We start from the raw sequence: 18,037 nt of genomic DNA on the forward strand, positions 1-18,037 counted from the left end.
GTGTGTCTGTTTGTCTGTTTGTTTGTTTATCTGTTTTTCTGTCTGTTTGTCTGTCTTTTTGTCTGTCTGTTTGTCGGCCTGTTTGCCTGTCTGTTTGTCTGTATGTCTGTCCGTCTGTCTATCTGTCCATGTAAAGCTTGTAAGCAAAGCAAAACACCACTATATAGATATACTCTCCTCTCTTTCTTTTAGAAGCTGTTTTGTTTCCTGTTTTGTTTTTATTTCAAATATGTACATGTGACTTTTGTTTCTATGTACTAGTAACTACTTTAAATGCTTATAGCTCTCAAATTTCTGAACCGATCTTATTAATGTATGTTAACACTGAACACATCTGAAAACAAATACCTTTAAAATGTTGTATCTTTGGGCCAAGATCGGATGTATATTGTAAGAGTAAAAGGACTCATAAAAATCGCTTTGCCTATCAAGTATATAGATTAATATAATACTTTATTCTATTCATACTTATTTAACTTTCCAACCTATTGACCTCTTTAAACAATCTTAACTAATCAAATTATCTCTTGTTATGTTGGTGTTTATTTAAAATATTATGGCAAGTAAGTCATATTAAAATTTTTTTAACATTTTTTGAAAGACACAAAAAAGCTTACAAACAGACATACTTCAATATATGTAACTCTATCATACTTGAAGGATACATTCCTCACATTTTCACACTTACTTTTGTTATATACGTAACAATATAATCTTCTAAACAATACAATAACAAAGCTACAAAATCAACTAATAACAGTCTTAACTACAACACTCATACGTAGATACAACAGCCAAAAAGGAAAAAATCAAAAAAGTAAAACTGGTAAAGCCGCATTATTTTTGCAGTAGTACGTGACCAGTGTCGAGAAAATATATGAAAACAAAGATATGTATATACACAAGTAAGAAATTATAGTCGGACGAGGCCGACCATGTTACAAAACTAAAATGTTATATAGTTTTCACAATAAAGCATTTAAGTTGAATTGTACCTTGCCTCAGATATACTTATGACATTTATTGTTGAAAAAATTGTGAATATTTAAGCCAAATTTTGAAGGGGGCCTAGGATCCAATGATATCTTATAATTATAAAGTTCATGAGGGTCATCAAAGTTAGTACTTGGTTTTGCAGCTTTTAGTTGAGTTTATTAAACATAATTATGAGTAAAGTGGTGTAGGGTATAATAAATGTGCCTGCTCGCATGAGCATTTCTTAAAGAAAATATAATAAAATATAATAAAATAGAAAATTGTGCAATAATGATGTAAACAGAATCATGCAAAATCGAATAAACCCTCTAAAAGTTACAAAAGGTCAGGAAACTTTAAAGATGTCTAAGGAGAATTGAATTTCAAGATAAAATGAAAGTGTTAATTAATAAAGCATTCAAAAGGGTGTAAATAAACACAAATTTTAAATTAAATCACTTTAAAAGTTAAGTTTGAACTAAATCATTTGGTTAAGTAGAAAAAATAATTTGATATGCTGTTTAAAATTTTCCCAACAAAAAACTTGTTTAATATTTTAAATTTATTTACAAGTAATTAGAAAATAAGTAACATGTTATTAGAAAAAAACGTTTACAGCTTTTAGCTCTTCACATCGAAGCTGGCTAATGAATTAGAAAGTTCTTATATAACACACTATTATTAAGACTTTATAAAAGTACTTCTATGTAATCAGAACGATATGTAGTAGTCTTTGAAAAGTTTTTGCTGGGTTTGTTATATTTCACCTTCAGTAATTATTTATACCCTAAACCACTACTGTGGGTAGGATACTATGCGTTTGTGCTGATGTTTGTAACACCCAAAAATATTTGGCCTACACTTACCTTAAAGTATATCAATCGTCCATCTGTTTGTCTGTCCATGTCTTTAGTTTTATCCGTTTCAATACCAATTCCATCTTAACTTTTTTAACTTTTCCACATACATGGGGTAAATACACCAAGGGGATGGGACACGTGTTTCATTAATAAGTAAAATATTGTTTTCCATCGATTAACAACATTTTGTTCTTATATCAGAGGGATTCCTTGTATTTAGCTTATGTGCATTAGGGGTAGTTCGGGTGTTTAATTAAATTATTTTCGTGCTTCAAATTATGATATCGAAAAACTCTTATTATTGACCAATCAATATATTTTGTCAATCACAAAAACTAAAAAAAAAGTTAGCTCAAAAAATTTACACAGTGAAATATTTGCATAGCCCTTTGTAGAATACGTCTGTCTACTATCATATTTTGGAGCTTATCAATGACAGTCGGCTATCCAATTCTATTGATCCACTGGAACACCGCCGCAAAGTGGAATGTATTTCAATGTTCTATCGATACTACAATGGAAATTGTGAATTTTGTTAACTTGTTACCGATACTAGTATATTCCTTCGTAACACAAATCTTTCTTCAAGAACACATCAATTTTTGATTGATTAGTCAGTGGACCGCACGACACATTACAGGGAAAATTCATTCTTCAGCCGAACTGTTCGTTTGTGGAATAAACGTCCTGCAGAGGTAGTCTCTGTCAATCTGTCTGTTAATGCTACGCTTAAGTAGAGGTCATCCCCTGATGGCTGGTCCTATAAAAAAAGTTGTTACTCATTTTTCTAGTTATTAGATGTACCCCTATGGCGAATGATCCCCCTTCTGACTTTTTGTAGTAACGTGATCTATGGTTGGCAGCTGTGCCCCTATGATGAATGATCCCCCTTCTGCATTTTTGTAGTAACGTGATCTACATTAATAAAACGTTCTACAATTTATTAAGATTTTCAGAAAGAATCATATGAGTCATGATAAATTTGTTCACATGTAGGTCGTGTGTTTGTGGGTCCACACATATATAAGAGAACATTAATTAGTCATCAAATTATAGTTTAAACAAGTATGAATGTATAGTCGGGCGTAGCTGACCATATGATACCCTACACCAGTCAGTATGTATGTTAAAAATGGGGATTATTTAAAAAAAATAAAGCATTTGGTTTATTTTTTTAACTTTATTTTGGAATATTTTTACTTTTTTTTTGCCAAAAAAAGAGATTTTTTTAAGAGGGCTTAAAGGGGAGTAGGGCAAAATATGGCCCTATTCTTAAAAATGTTGGTAGGGGAAGTTAAGTCTTCTTCAATATTATTTATGTAGAATTTAAAAGTGTTATTAGTGTTTGTAAGTGAATTTTGACCTTTAAGTCATTTTCTGAAGGGGAGTTTGTATGGGGGATAGGGTCAAATGAAGTCCGATCATTACAAAAATCGGAGTGTCATTTAAAGTTGTATAAAACTAAGTTTTGTCGATTTTTGTTAACATAATGGATCATTTAAATTAATTATAATTCAAAAGGCCATATTTGTGGGGTACGGTTGTATGGGGGCTAGTCGAAATAATGGACCGATTTTAACCATTTTCAATCTTCATCCTTGGGCCAAAAGAAGCGAGTGTGCCAAATTTTATCCACTTATCTTGAAAATTGCAGCCTGTACCTTGCGCACAAGGTTTACATGGACAGCCAGCCTGACGGACGGACGGACATAGCTTAATCGACTCAGAAAATGATTCTAAGCCGATTGGTATACTTTAAGGTTGTATGTTACAAACATCAGCACAAACCCAATATACTTGTTTGTTAATAATTTAATTATAGTAAATTTTTATCATCAGTTTTTAATACTTTTCCTTTTTTTGTTTGTCCTTACAGGTAAATATTTAAATAATAAAATTTATTATGCCAAAAAATATTGAAGCTAGAGTAAGTAATTAAATACTGCCTTTAAATTGTTTCTGAACTTTTTATTTTTTCTAAACCATAATTTCATTTAATATCTAAATGTCTTTGTTTACTCTTAAACATATTTACTGCTTGTTAAATGGACCAGTAGGTTTTTTATTATCTTGTTTTTTTAACATAATTTTTTAGGCAAATATTGTTGAAAAAAAAAACAAATCTATGTTTTTTATTCAATTTGTTTACTCATGTTTACTAATTTTTCGTATTGAACTTTTGAACTGTCAACAAAAATATTTTCAAACATTAGTTAAGATTCATTAAGTTTAATTTTTTTATCATCATTTAGATTCAATTGAGAGATGGGCAAAAGACCTTGGACGACAAAAGGTTTAGAATTTAGTTTTTGAGTTTATATATAAACAACATTAGGGTTGTTGATGTTCCCACCGAAAATGAGAAGTAAGTTTATTTATTCTAAGTTAACATTTATCAACATTTTTGTCCTGACATCAATATAAATCGTTTACTTTGTACTAAATAATTTTTGCTGGGTAGAAAATGGTCTTTAAGTTATTAAATTATTTTTTTATGTAATTCGTCATGAAACTTTAATTTACAATTTTCTTCTTCCGTGTCCTTTAACATTTCCATAATATTGTCTTTTTTTAAGGCCACTTATTGTAAAGAGGCAAATTTTCTTTTAACGATACTTATTTTTTAAAACAAATTGTAAATAAATACTTTGTGTAAAAGAAAAACACAAAAAACAATAAACTTTAAAGGCAGACAATTTTTGTTAAAACAATAAGTAAATATAGACACGAAAACAATTCGTAGCCAAGTGTTTATATCCGTTGAAATAACGCTCTTTTGTTTCCGTTTCCTTTTTGCATATTTTCATCGTTATGTTTACAGCATAACTGCTAGAGTAATGTTTGATATAAGCTGCCGCTTATTGTGTTTCCTGTTAAATTTTCATCAAGCTTATTAAGTTGTTTTTTTGTCCTTTATCTACGTGTTGTCATTCCTTTTGTTATTTTTATAATAATACTGTTCGACTTTATAGATAGCGGAGCCGATTTTGTCATATCCGTCTGTCTGTGTGTTTGTTGAAGTCAGTTTTCAGAAGTCCTGAAATTAGTAAAATCAGTTCATAAGTAATGGAGATGTGAGCAAAAAACCGAGATAACCATTGAAAATTTCATCAAAAATTTTAAGTTTTCAATCATGCTCAGATAGAAATTGTAAACAAACAACAACAAAAAACATAATCATACGTAAATTTGTTATTTTACTTGTTTGTTTATGAAATCAGAGCTGAACGTGAACGTCACGTTACGAATGAAGCAGTCTGTTGTTATTGGCTAGAAAAATGAAATTAAATAGACTCTAATGTGTGAACCTATAAATGGGGAGTTTTTAGTACTTTTTCGTTCTTCAAAAGGTACTTTTTGAATTTTCTATAATATTAAACCTAGATACAAGGAATTAAGCTTGAAGGGTCCGGAGTACGTGATGACCTATAAAAAGGTTGTTTTGGTACTTTTTCTTCTTTCAAAAGGTACTTTTTGAAATTTCTGTAATTTGGAACCTAAAGATATGGAATTAATTATGTAGGACCCGAAGAAAATGATAACCTTTAGAAGGGTTGTTTTGGTCCTTTTGCTTTCTTCAAAAGGTACTTTTTGAAATTTCTATAATTTGGAATCTAAGGATATGAAATTAATAATGTACAGCCGGAGTAAGTGATAACCTAATGGATTTTTTGGTACTTTTTTCATTCGAAAGGTACTTTTTTGAATTTTCTATAATTTTAAACTTAGAAGCACGAAATTAAGCATATAGGACCTGAAGTAAGTGATAATCTATAAAAGGGTACTTTTTGGTACTTTTTCATTTTTCAAAAGCTGATTTTAGAATTTTCTATAATATTAAACATAAAAACATATAAGACCCGAAATAAGTGATTACCTATAAAAAAAAGATTTTTTTCGTACTTTTTAGTTCTCAAAATGTACTTTTTAAATTTGTTATAATATTTAATATGTAGGGTTTGTAATAAGTGATAAACTATTGTTTTTTTTTCGTTCTTCAAAAGGTACGTTGGTCAATACACTAAAAATATTTGTATTTACTTAAATGTGAGCCTTGGTCCTCATTAGAAAGTGTAAACTATATTTGGGCTATAGCCATAAATGGAAATCTCTTCAACGGTAGTTGCAGAACACCAGTATTAATCTTTTAACACTTTTGTTAAGAAAATTTCGAAATTTCAATAAAATCTGCATGTAATGCAATAAATATGAAATTTAAATTGTATAGAAAGTATAATGATATCTCTAGCTGCGTTATCTGTAATTTAAATTTTTAGGATTTTGAAGAAGACAATATTTTTGTAAAATTTCTGAAAAAAGGCTTTATTCCTTTCTTTTATGTATTTTATTTACTTAAAACCCTCATCTGAAGTTTAATTAAAATCAAATGATGTTAACCCTATAACTGTGAAGATCAAACTCAAGATATGCAATATTGGGAACTTTTCTTGAAACTACAGTGAAATATGTTTTTGTTTACGATTTATAAAAAATATATAATAAAGACTTGTGTTTATGATGCCATCAACAAAAAAACGAAATTAACCCCTAAACATAAATATATTTTAAAAATTCTATAAAATGTCAATAATATATGAACAAAATCTTGTGAAATATATAAACAAAATCTTGCGAAAATACTGATTAATAGAGAAAAACAAATATCAGATTCGGCAGCTAAAAATACATTAAAATTTATTACAAAAGTTTTCAAAAACTTAATTTTATTGGCCTGTGCAAGCAAACAAGTTTTTAAAATATTTTTCTAAAAATCACGATAATTTTGACAAGTTTTTCCTTAAAAAAATCTAAAACATTATGTCTAATTTTGTGAACAAAACAAAAAAAAAACACTTAAAAATTTGAAAATTAATTTATTAAAAAATTACTGAAACTGAGGTGTCTATTTAAATTATGTTGACACTGAAATGTCTAGTGTTTTTTAGCTTTTTTTATTTTCTTAATAATTGTCAAGGTAGGTCGTACATTGACCTAAAATTTGTAATTGGTTCTTGTCGTTTTTCTTACAGCAATTGTATGTTTTTTTATACCAAATTGAAACTAAATCGATATTTGGCAACAGCAACATTCTTTCACCGCAGTAAAATCAGTCAATGTCACACTTTGCTAGCAAAACATATTAGGCAAGAAAAATGTTTTGTATTTTTTTTTTCTTGGATAAAATACTAAACTGGCGACAATATTGACATGCATGGGAAATTTTCAATGCAGATGAATTTTATTTTCGTTGTTCAAGTTATCAAGCGAATGATGATACAAAAATAAGAATTTGTTGAATTAAAACTATAAAATATTTTTATTAGTATTTAATGAAGTCTGTCTTTTTAAATGCTTTTGAAAATTTTATTACAAGTTTTGGCTTTTTTAATAATCCATGTTATGATTGACAAGATACGTATACTTGATTTTTTAAATAGAGTTCATAACTTATATTACTCATACTCATATGTAAGCGAATTACAACTTGATTTGAAATATATAAAAATATAACTAATTTTCTCTAAATTTCCAAAGGTGTAAACTTTCTTTCTTATTACAACAAATGTTGGGGAAAATTAGAGAATTCCATAAACGTTAACGTTTTCATTAGAATGTCATTTATTTTTCTGCTGTTAAGGCACTTATTTAAATTGGTTTCTATCTTCCTGTTTTTTGTTTAAATATTTAATGTAATATTTATTTTTGAAACTCTAACTTCCTCTGCATGCATTGCACTTAAATGGGATATGTTGTCAGATGTCATTGTCAGAAGTGTTTTCTTTCAAGTTTTTTTTTTCTTGTATCTTTAAGTTGTCTTCAGCAAACATTTAACATAAAAATTCACAAACTTTTTATGTAAATTATAAAAATGCTTGCTTATATAACACTTTAATGAAGACTTTTGCTTACGGCAAAATAATTTAGACTATTTAAAACATCAAAATTAGAAAAAAAACTTTAAAGAAGTTTAAATAACTTCACAACAGTAATTTGCTGAAGAAATTCTTTGTTATGTCTTTTTATGGCTAAAATATAAACACTATAAAATGTTCTTAATAACAACAACATTAAAAATAAACAAATAAATTTAGACAAAATCAAAGCAATATTTAAAAAAAAATCTTTATTGTTGATATTATCACCGAAATAGCATTAGACATAAAACTGTATTACACCAATTAAAGTCCATGCTTCTTTTCCTTTCATTCTTATATCATTCGATAATAAAAATATACATATAAACATACATAAGATATTACGCCTACGTCAGACTCTCCAGCCAATTTATTTCAATAAATATAAAACATCAATTGTAAAGTACTTGAAAAGGACAACATAAGCTAGAAATAAAAAAAACTTTTGTCGTAAAATATTGTTTCTTAAAGAAACTTATGTTAAGTAATGTCCGTTGTCAATACTTATAAATGGCGTCAGACATATTCTTATTTAAATAATAGTCGTATCCTTTCTTTTATACGTCCCCCTTGTCTGTTGAAAGCATGATAGAGTCTGAACGATAACACCGTCCGACAAAAAGAGAAAAAGATCATTAGACAAGAACCGGATGATGATACACTTCGAATGCTAAGAATTTAAGGGAAAAAATCTGCGTTTTTAGTTTTTCATTTCGTGATCCTGTGTCCTCTCAAAAGGACTTCAAAATTATAAAAAGTACATTTTTCAAAAATATTTTAAAATACTTTTACTAATCAAGCAGTGTCAAATTTAAATATCGTATTATTTTAATTTTATACTGTTAGGATGAAAATCTGTCAAAAATATCTTTTAAAATTCTTATCCTTTTTTCAATATTAATTTTTCCAAAAAAAATATAGATAGATTTTTTTTTAATAATCTTTTGATCCTGGCGGAATAAACTAAAAGTAACAGAAAAATTTCTTAGCTTGACATCAAATTTGGCATTGTTTGATCAGTAGAAGTATTTTAAAATATTTTTTGAAAAATTAACTTTTTAAAACTTTGAAAAGGACACTGGATCACGGAATGAAAAACTAGCAAAGCAGTTTTTCTCCATTTAGTTTGTATTTTCAGACGTATTTCATCCGGTTCGTGTCTAATTTTGAGTATCGGTGTTATAGATGATCATGTACTAAATTTCATTGAATTATCTTTAAAATTACGACCTGGACGGACAGACGGACTTCAAAGTTTTAAGAAGTACATTTTTCAAAATATTTTAAAATACTTCTACTGATCAAATAATGCCAAATTTGATGTCAAGGTAACAAAAAGAGTAGTAAAATATTTAGTGTTATTTTTAGTTTATTCTGCTAGGATCAAAAGATGTATAAAAAAATCTTTCAACATTTTTTTGAAAAAATAATATTGAAAATTGTAATAAATTTTTAAGGATAAGAATTTTAAAAGATCCTAACAGTATTAAATAAAAATAGTACAATATATTTCCCAACTCTTCTTGTTGGCTTGATCCCAAATGTATTTTTCACAAAATATTTTAATATATTTTTCAAAAAATATTTTAAAATATTTTTTGAAAAATGTACTTCTTAAAATTTTGAAGTCCTTTAAAAAGCACACAGGATCACGAAATGAAAAACTAGCAAAACAGTTTTTCTCTATTAAATTTATAGTTTCAGACGTATATCATCCGGTTCGTGTCAAATTTTGAGTGTCGGACGGAGTAATAGCTAGAGTGTTGAAACTTTTCACAAATATTCCTTATAAGTAATGTGCACTATCGGTGTATGTTTTCGCATAAACTCCATACACAATGAAATTTGAATTTAATAAGTTCCATACAAACCAAATTTTATCTACCAAAATTTTATAAGGATCTGTCCATAATGATCCCTAGCATTTTAAGAAACGATAAAATTTTATGAGAATCTCCTTATGTTATGAGTACTCCTTATATAAGACCGCTTTAGAAGATTACTTTAACGTGTAGGCTCCCATCTGTATGTATAATTGATATTGATATTGTTTAGTTTAATTATAGATATGAAACATACGTACCAGAAAACAATGCAATGTTATGTTAGTTATACCCTTCACTTTCGTAAGAAGTGTATTTATAAGTCTGTCATTCTGTTTGTATTTTCCATCTATACTATATTTGGAAAAATTTTAAATTAAGCCATGTTCACCTGTCTGTCTGTTGAAATCAATTTTATGTTTTATGTAGACCCCAGATATCTTCGACATACAAAATCTTCTACAATTCTGTTAGACAAGCTTTCAGGAAATTTTCTATTTAAAATCAGGTTATATTGGCGATCATTGGTTTAATATGTTACTAGAACAACCCTGGATGCTTCGCTACCCAATAAAAATTCAAATAAAAAAGTACCAAAATACAATTGTAGTCGTTATATTTAAATAAATAAATTTGTGTTTTTTATTTTAAATTTAATGTTTTCAAGTGCGTATATTATATTTTTATGAAAATTCTTGAATATATTAATTGACAATCTATTATTTTAAAATCAATGAATATGAAATTAAAATTTTCAGTTATAAAAAGGTATGTACCCCTACAGAGTGGAATGATAAAATAGTGGAATAAATTTCTACGTTTGTGGATAGTTCTAATAAAAGGTGTAAAATTTTTCTCCATTTCGTATAGGAATCCCCTTTTCGAAAATTAAATTTACAAAATATTTCATGTTTAAATCTATACATCACATATATAACTCATACTCATATAACTCAAATCTGCATACATTTGTGCTTTCAAAAAGTACCAAACAATTTACCCTAATTTCCAATAGTTGCTTTAGTACCTGAATTTGAAAATAATATAACAATAGTTAATTTTTTATGTGAGAAAATCAACTATTTTTAAAATTTTATAAAAATGGTCTCAGCGAGGTAGAATAAAATTACGGGGGTTGTTTTATAGATACCTTCCCCTCACCTCACTTTAATTTTCATATAATTTTTTTTTTCTATTTTTAAAAAGTTTTTATGAAAATATTTTCAACGCAAGATAAAGTGTTTTCCAAATAAGGTGATAAATTTCCTATTTTTTCTCTTTTTGATACATATTTTTCCCAAAGAAATAGCAAATAATTTGTTTAAATTAATATTACAGAGTTAGCCCATATAATAGGAATATCTAATAAAAATACGTCAATAAATCGAAAATGTTTTCTTAATGTGCTAAAAAAATAGCAAAAAATTCAGTCCTTTTACACCCAAAAAGGACAGAATTTTAAAAAAGTACGAAACAGTTAAAAAGTTATTACATTGATTAGTTAAAAAGTTATAAAGAAAACAAGTTTTACCCATTTAAATCAGTCAATAACACTACTCTTTTATATATATATAGATTACCGAGGGCGTATAATTGATATTGTTTAGTTTGATAAATAAATATTAACCATACGTATTAAGACTCTTTCCCTTAAATTTATTTTTTTATGGATTTCGCTAAATGCAAACAATAAGTTTTTTAATTGAAACGTTAAAGTGCGAAACTTGTTCATGTTTACATTATCGCAATTAAATTGTATATTAAATTAGAACTGATTAGCACAAAACTTAAATCGAACAGTCTCATTGCGCATTTAATTAATCAATTCTGTATTGATCACTATTTTATTTAAATATTACAAAAAAAAAACAAAATTTGAAGAGATATTTCCTGCAGTCGAATAAACTTACTCACTTGCTTAAATGGAAAACTTTAGCGTTTAAATGAAAACCCTTAATATAAAACCCTTTTACATATCATTAAAATGTAAACTTTTGACATTAACTATTGTAAACTGCTTAATCATGCATGTCCTTAATTATCCTTTGAACGCGTTTAAGTGTTGTTGCCGTTAAACTTTATACCACTTTTTACTACATTTATACCTTTACTCGGAGCACGAAAAAACACTTTTGGTTTAGCGCTTAGTTCTTTTTTAACATTTTAGTTTTGATTTTTTTTATTTTATTGCTCTTAGTTATTCCACTTGTCCCAGTTATTTTGTCCCTTGTTGTTGAAGTGCTTATTCGGAAAAAAGGCTTAAATACCCAGCATAAACTTACATTCAAAAGTAATGAGTTAAAAAAAACGCTTTTACTTCTTACTCTTGGCATTTAACTCTTTATTTTAACACGCTCGCTTAAAAATCACTGCTTTAATAAGTACTTACAAATGAGTTACAAAGTTGTTTTGTTTTAAAAACGAAAGAGTTACTAACACAGAATACGAACCTAAGCTAATTGTTCGTAATTCTCTTACGAACAACACCACTTATTTAATTATGCGCCCAATAATGGTTTTCACACAAAAAAGAATATTTTCCGTGTGTGTAAAAAAATGGTTGCTAACGCTTAAGTTAGTACTTTCTGATTACATGATTTCTACAAGAAGGCTCATAGGGGAGTAAGGGTAAATATGGGCCTATCCTTATAAATTTTGTTAGAAGAATTAACGTCTACTTTGTACGGTTGTATGTGCCAAATTTCATTAAATTATCTTGAAAATTGCGAACTGCAGCGTACGCACAAGGTTAATATGGACACATAGACAGACGGACATAGACGGATGGTCTAGGCTCAATATTTTTGGGTGTTACAAACATCAGCACAAACAAATAATACCCTCCCCACTAAAGTGTTGGTTGTACGGTTGTTTAGGGGCTAGGCGAAATAGTGGACTGATTTCAACAATTTTCAATAGCGTTCGTCCTTTAACCAGGAAAGAGTATGTGCCAAATTTTATTAAACTATCTTGAAAATTGCGAACTGTAGCGTGCACGCAAGGTTAACGTGGACACACAGACTGATAGATGGAGGGACAGACGGACATAGACAGATGGTCTAGGACCAATATTTTTGGGTGTTACAAACATCAGCACAAACTCATATTACCCTTCCTACTATAATGGTGTAGGGTATAAAAATTATGTTTGTATTCGACAAGAAAGTAGTTTTTAATTGTTGGTATTTCTTTGTCTCAATTAATTATTTCATGTAACTAATTTTTCTTCTTTCAATTGCAGGTACGTTACGATTCAGAATATCAAAAACTGTAAGTTTATGTTTAATTAAAATATATTTTTGTTTTGCAATTAATATCAAATTCTAATTTCTATAGAAATTTTTCTATAGCCCTGATGTAAATTTGTCTCTGTAAATAATTCACACATAACTCTTGCATTTATTTAAATTTAATTTAATATCATACAAATGTCTTTTCATGTCCATTCATGTTGGAAATTTAATTAAAACTAAAAATTTTGTCACAGGACAACATGTAGACATTTATTAATATTCGTATAAATTTGTTATATATTTGAAAAATATTCAAATTAAATTTTATATTCAGTTAAGCGTAAATTATTTGTTAACATGATTATAAATGCACATCAGAGAATTTAAGGCTAATTTCCGATGAATGTGAATAGGAATGTATGACTATCATATACGGAAGCAAAAATTGTACGAATAAATTAATTATGGAAATTTACATTTGAAATAATTAGACTAAAGTTATGAAGATTTTAAAAATGAAAAAAATTTTTATTTAAAAGTTAAAATATGATTAAGAAAATATTAAATAAAAACACGCACAAAAAATATACATGGTTGTTCTAAGAGCAACATATTATGGTAATTGTAACTATCATAATATTGTTATACACCATCATATTATGATCTAATGTAATTATACTGTCGATTAAAAAAATATCTCAAAATCAATAAAAAATATTGTTTAAATTTAATTACAACAATTATATGGTTTTGATAAAAGTATATTGTCACAGTGAACATCGTATAGTTGTAGTGATCATATCAAATCATATTTTTTTTCTTTGCGTGCATATAAATAAACGAATACGAGAATGAAAACTGACTTTTAAATTCTAAAAACATTAAACCATTTAAATCTATTTTGAAACCCTTTAACTTTAACAAAACAAGTTTTAATTAAATTTTAATTTACTTTTGATGAAATCCCTTAAATCTGTGTACACAAAGTGTTTGAAAATAACAAAATTTTCTTAAATACTAAATTACATCTTCAATTGAAAAAGATTTACTCAATAAAGAATAATTTACACAATTAATATATTCTGTAAATTGTATAATTCTATTAAAGATTAAATGAAGGAAATACAAAAATTTTAAATTTTTATTAAAATCCCATATATACAACCCTTTTCAAGTTTATTTTACAAGTCTCTATAAGAAGTATCGTGTGTAGTGTTTATTCCACTTTATATGATCCGTTGTAGTTAAACAACTATTTAATTCAATTCATAACGTATAAAACCCAAACAAGTGTTCAAGTTTAGGTGCTACAGATAGCCCTACAATAACATCAAATAAAACACTTGTGTAAAATTTTTTTTAATATATTTTAAGTTGTAAGATAATCCCATCTTTGGTGCCTTTTTATAAGTTTACATGTTTTTGTTTTTGGGGGGGAAGTTGTGATGATCATAAACAGCAAAAAGTAACAATAGCTCTGAATGCAACTATGCGAAAATATGTTGTATAATATAATAGCGATTTGCTCTTCTTTGGGAACAATTTGTTAATTTAAGTTTATTGTCACTTTAAGTGTCTACTTGTCTGACAATCAATTTGAATGCTTGTAAACAGACACTGTCTCTTTGTTTTTTATAACGTTGATTTTTTTCTACAGAGAACTAATAGCTCAAAACAATCAGCTTAAAATGTTATACAATTGAAGAATACTTACATCATTTTTTAAACAAAAATGAAAGATAATTAAAGTATTATGGTGATAAACTCGCAATAAACAAATCTTTATGAATTTTAATTTTTTAAAAGATTTCAATAATTATAATAGTTTAAAAGTGCTTAGTTTTAAATAATATTCTTATACCTTTATATATTCGTTCATTTTCATTGTAAAACACATAATACATACATGTATTCATGTAAAGTAAGGGAAATTTTTTTGTTATCGCTTTTGTTTACCTTTTGACCTCAAAAATAGTTCAAATGCAAAATAATTGAACCCTAGATGGTACTGAGCTCATAAACTGCATAGCAGAGATCTTCCCGGTGCCTTCTTCTGGCAACTTTGGCGTAAGATGGCGGCTCTTTTCCTTTTCCTCCGTCTAGCTTCTCCGTCCTCATTTTTCGGGGCTTCTTTTGAGATACCCTTACCTTTGAGGTTGATTTCGACGACGAGTTCGTCTTCAGATTATCTGGCTTGGCGTTGTCATCTTAACTCGCAGGATTCTCAATTGAGGTTTCTTTGAGTAAAGTATAGCTTGGCTTCGAATGTGTATTAGAAGACGGGGAGCTCTTTTTCTTCTTAGGTTTATTATCAGTTGTCAACTCCTCGGGAGACCTGAACCTTTTTTGCCTCAGATCTTGTGAAAGAGTCCGATTTTTCCTTTTGAGTGTCGTGGGATTGACTAACTATGATTTCCTGAAGCATCTTTTTCAACTTCCTCCTCTGTGCTCCTGAAAGTCTTTTCTTTGTAATAGGTAATTTAGCTATAGGTAATTAAGTGATACTTACCACTTTCACCATTTGCTCTACTTCATCCTTTTTGGGATTTGCTATAATGGTATTATTATCATCTGAGGATTCAGAGTCAGTATTTAAAGGCTGAGGTAGCTTAGAGCTCTCTCCGAATGCATCCTTCTCTTGCACCCTTATATTTTTGTCAGTGGCATGCTGTACATTTGACGCATTGTCCGACACGGAGGCCAAGGTACCCTCCACCGTAGTAGTATTATGCTCACGATTGCAGGTTGACGACGACACGTGACTCGCGAGCAGATCAACACTTGCCGCCGGTACTGGGTTATTTAGGACCTGCATCGTGACTTTTTTCTTTTTATTTTCCATCTTTGTTTTTTAGTTAGTTAGTTAAGTATATTCAATTTAAAATTTTGTAGAATCACTTCAATAATGTTCTTCTTGCTCGTTTAGTTACATAGGCCCTTTTTCACATTACCATTCAATATTTACATTACGAACGTTTCTTTTTATTTATTTGCCCTTGGTTCAGTTTATTCACCAGAGTCATTGCACTATCGATTGCTCTACAAAATGGCCCAGAAAATTATTACAAACTAAAACAAAGTGGAGTGTTATAAAAATAGTCAGATATTATAATTCCTTTATTGTAATTTTTTGACTTTTTATTTTAGAAAGTTCAACTAAAAGTTTATAAAAGGAAATTTACAATGGTTTTCGGTAAAATTTTGAATGTAATAATAAAATGGAAAGTTAAATGAACATTGTTGGTCTTTGGCAAAAATTATTAAAATCGTTTGAGGTTACACACGATTGAACAATGAGAACAACATTGCGTATGAATATTAAATATTTTATAATGCGAATTCGTGTGCAATCGAAAATTTCCTGTCAAAGTAGTTTTACTTTTGTAAAAAACTGTTTTTTTTTTTTTTATTTTAATGTAAATGGTAGTTTGAATAATATTTTGATACTGTTTTTTTTTTAATTCCTAAAATATTTAGGGTTTTTTATTTAAATATACGAAGTGCTTTTATCAATTAGAAATTCGTTTTCATTTACATACTTTTATATGATTTTATGCCGGTCCTTAAAGTATGTTAAACGTTTTGGTTTCGCTTTTAATATGGATGTGTCACCAATTATACTCTAGTTTAGATCTAGTTCAGTTCTGGATCAGTTCTAGTTCAGTTCTAGTTCAGTTCTAGTTCAGTTCTAGTTCAGTTCTAGTTCAGTTCTAGTTCAGTTCTAGTTCAGTTCTAGTTCAGTTCTAGTTCAGTTCTAGTTCAGTTCTAGTTCAGTTCTAGTTCAGTTCTAGTTCAATTATAGGAGGAAAATAAATATAAACTTCTTAAGAAAAAGTTATGTTGTTAACTCCGCTTGCAATCCTCGAAACTTTTTCCTGCTGCATTTTGTGAATAAAAAAATCATTTTATTTTGTTTAGCATTATTACACACATTCTTATTTATCAGTTTTATAACACAGATTGATATTTCCTATTGCCCATGTAGTTTATTGTTGAAGCCCTATAGTGAAAAAGAGAGTGACGGATGGACTTACATTAAGATCTGAAGAGGGCCCACATTATATATTTTTACGTTTACGATCAATATAATTATGCGTCAAAATGTTATTACAAAATTAGTTCTAGATGAGTGGACGTTATGAGACATTTATGTATTATAAACACAATGTTGTATGTTATAGGCTTTACCCATACCAAACGCTCTCATTCATATTCATCTCTACTTACTTATACATATACCTGTTTTTATCACCTCTTATATCCTTTCTTAACCTGAAATTTAGATATGACAAATTATTGTTACAAACTTTTAATGTTCTTTTTGATAAAATTAAAGTTTTTAACATATAATTTGATGGTTCATTTTAATTTTAATGGTTGTTAAGTCGTTTTGAATTTCAGGTGTTGATATATACTTATTGCAAAAAAAAAAGTTCTTCCTTTCTAAAAGAGGAACAAGATTGATACCTCTTTTAAGTCAGTATGTTCAGCATGCCTGTTATTGTTGTTTGTATTTCTCTTTTATAAAAGAAGATGTTAGACATCAAGTTCATTGGCTTCTTAAGTTTTCTGTTTATCAATACTGCAGTCAAGATATTTTATTGTTATAATAAAGTTGTTTTGACAACTTATTTTACAACCTCCTCTTTTGTATATTATGATTCAGTTTTTGATGCATTTTCAAGCTGTTGTATTATATTGATAATGCTTGTCAACAACTTACTTAAATTACTGTAAACACTTAAAGTGTTTAAGTCACATATTATAATATAAAATTTATAGGAAATATAACACTAACTATTACTAAAGTAAAGGCTTTTGACTTTTTTGCATATCTGTTTTAAATGTAAATATTTTTAGATTAAATTATGCTAAAATGGTAATCCTTTAATTCTGCTATTCAATCAACAGTACAGCTATAAATTGTTTGTGAAAGCAGGTGCGTATCCCTCTAGGAGATAAACTTTTAAAAAATTGTTTAGAAAAAACCGAAATAGTAAAACTTTATTTATGGCAATTAATTAAGCAACAAACTTTTTTTAATTCACATGATCCCTTCCTAGTTATGAATAAACAAGCGCCTCTGTAACAAAATTCTTTATATATTTGTATAGAAGTATGTTTGTACCCAGCAAAAACTCGGTAATGGGTAGTACTTCCCTAACCACTTACTTTTCAATGACTACTACTTCCCGTCAGCATTACTTAGAAGTACTCTAGTAATGACTTTC

At 28.2% G+C, this 18,037-nt stretch overlaps 1 protein-coding gene and 1 long non-coding RNA gene across 6 annotated transcripts in view; one reads left to right on the top strand and one right to left on the bottom strand.

Annotated features, from left to right (window-relative positions):
* Positions 1 to 18,037, top strand: part of LOC111678843 (loricrin) — a 161,674-nt gene that overhangs the window by 102,923 nt on the left and 40,714 nt on the right. The gene's annotated exons all lie outside the window — the stretch shown is intronic.
* LOC124419156 lies at positions 7,964 to 10,199 on the bottom strand. 2 transcript variants are annotated; one of them, XR_006940442.1, is made up of 3 exons: positions 9,834 to 10,199; positions 9,636 to 9,773; positions 7,964 to 8,176 (listed from the first exon to the last, which is right to left on the bottom strand). It is a non-coding gene; the product is annotated as an uncharacterized LOC124419156 (long non-coding RNA). The 2 variants fall into 2 exon arrangements; XR_006940443.1 differs by having other exon boundaries at positions 9,622 to 9,773.

The sequence above is a fragment of the Lucilia cuprina genome, chromosome 3, assembly GCF_022045245.1.
Source record: "Lucilia cuprina isolate Lc7/37 chromosome 3, ASM2204524v1, whole genome shotgun sequence".
Classification (NCBI taxonomy): domain Eukaryota; kingdom Metazoa; phylum Arthropoda; class Insecta; order Diptera; family Calliphoridae; genus Lucilia; species Lucilia cuprina.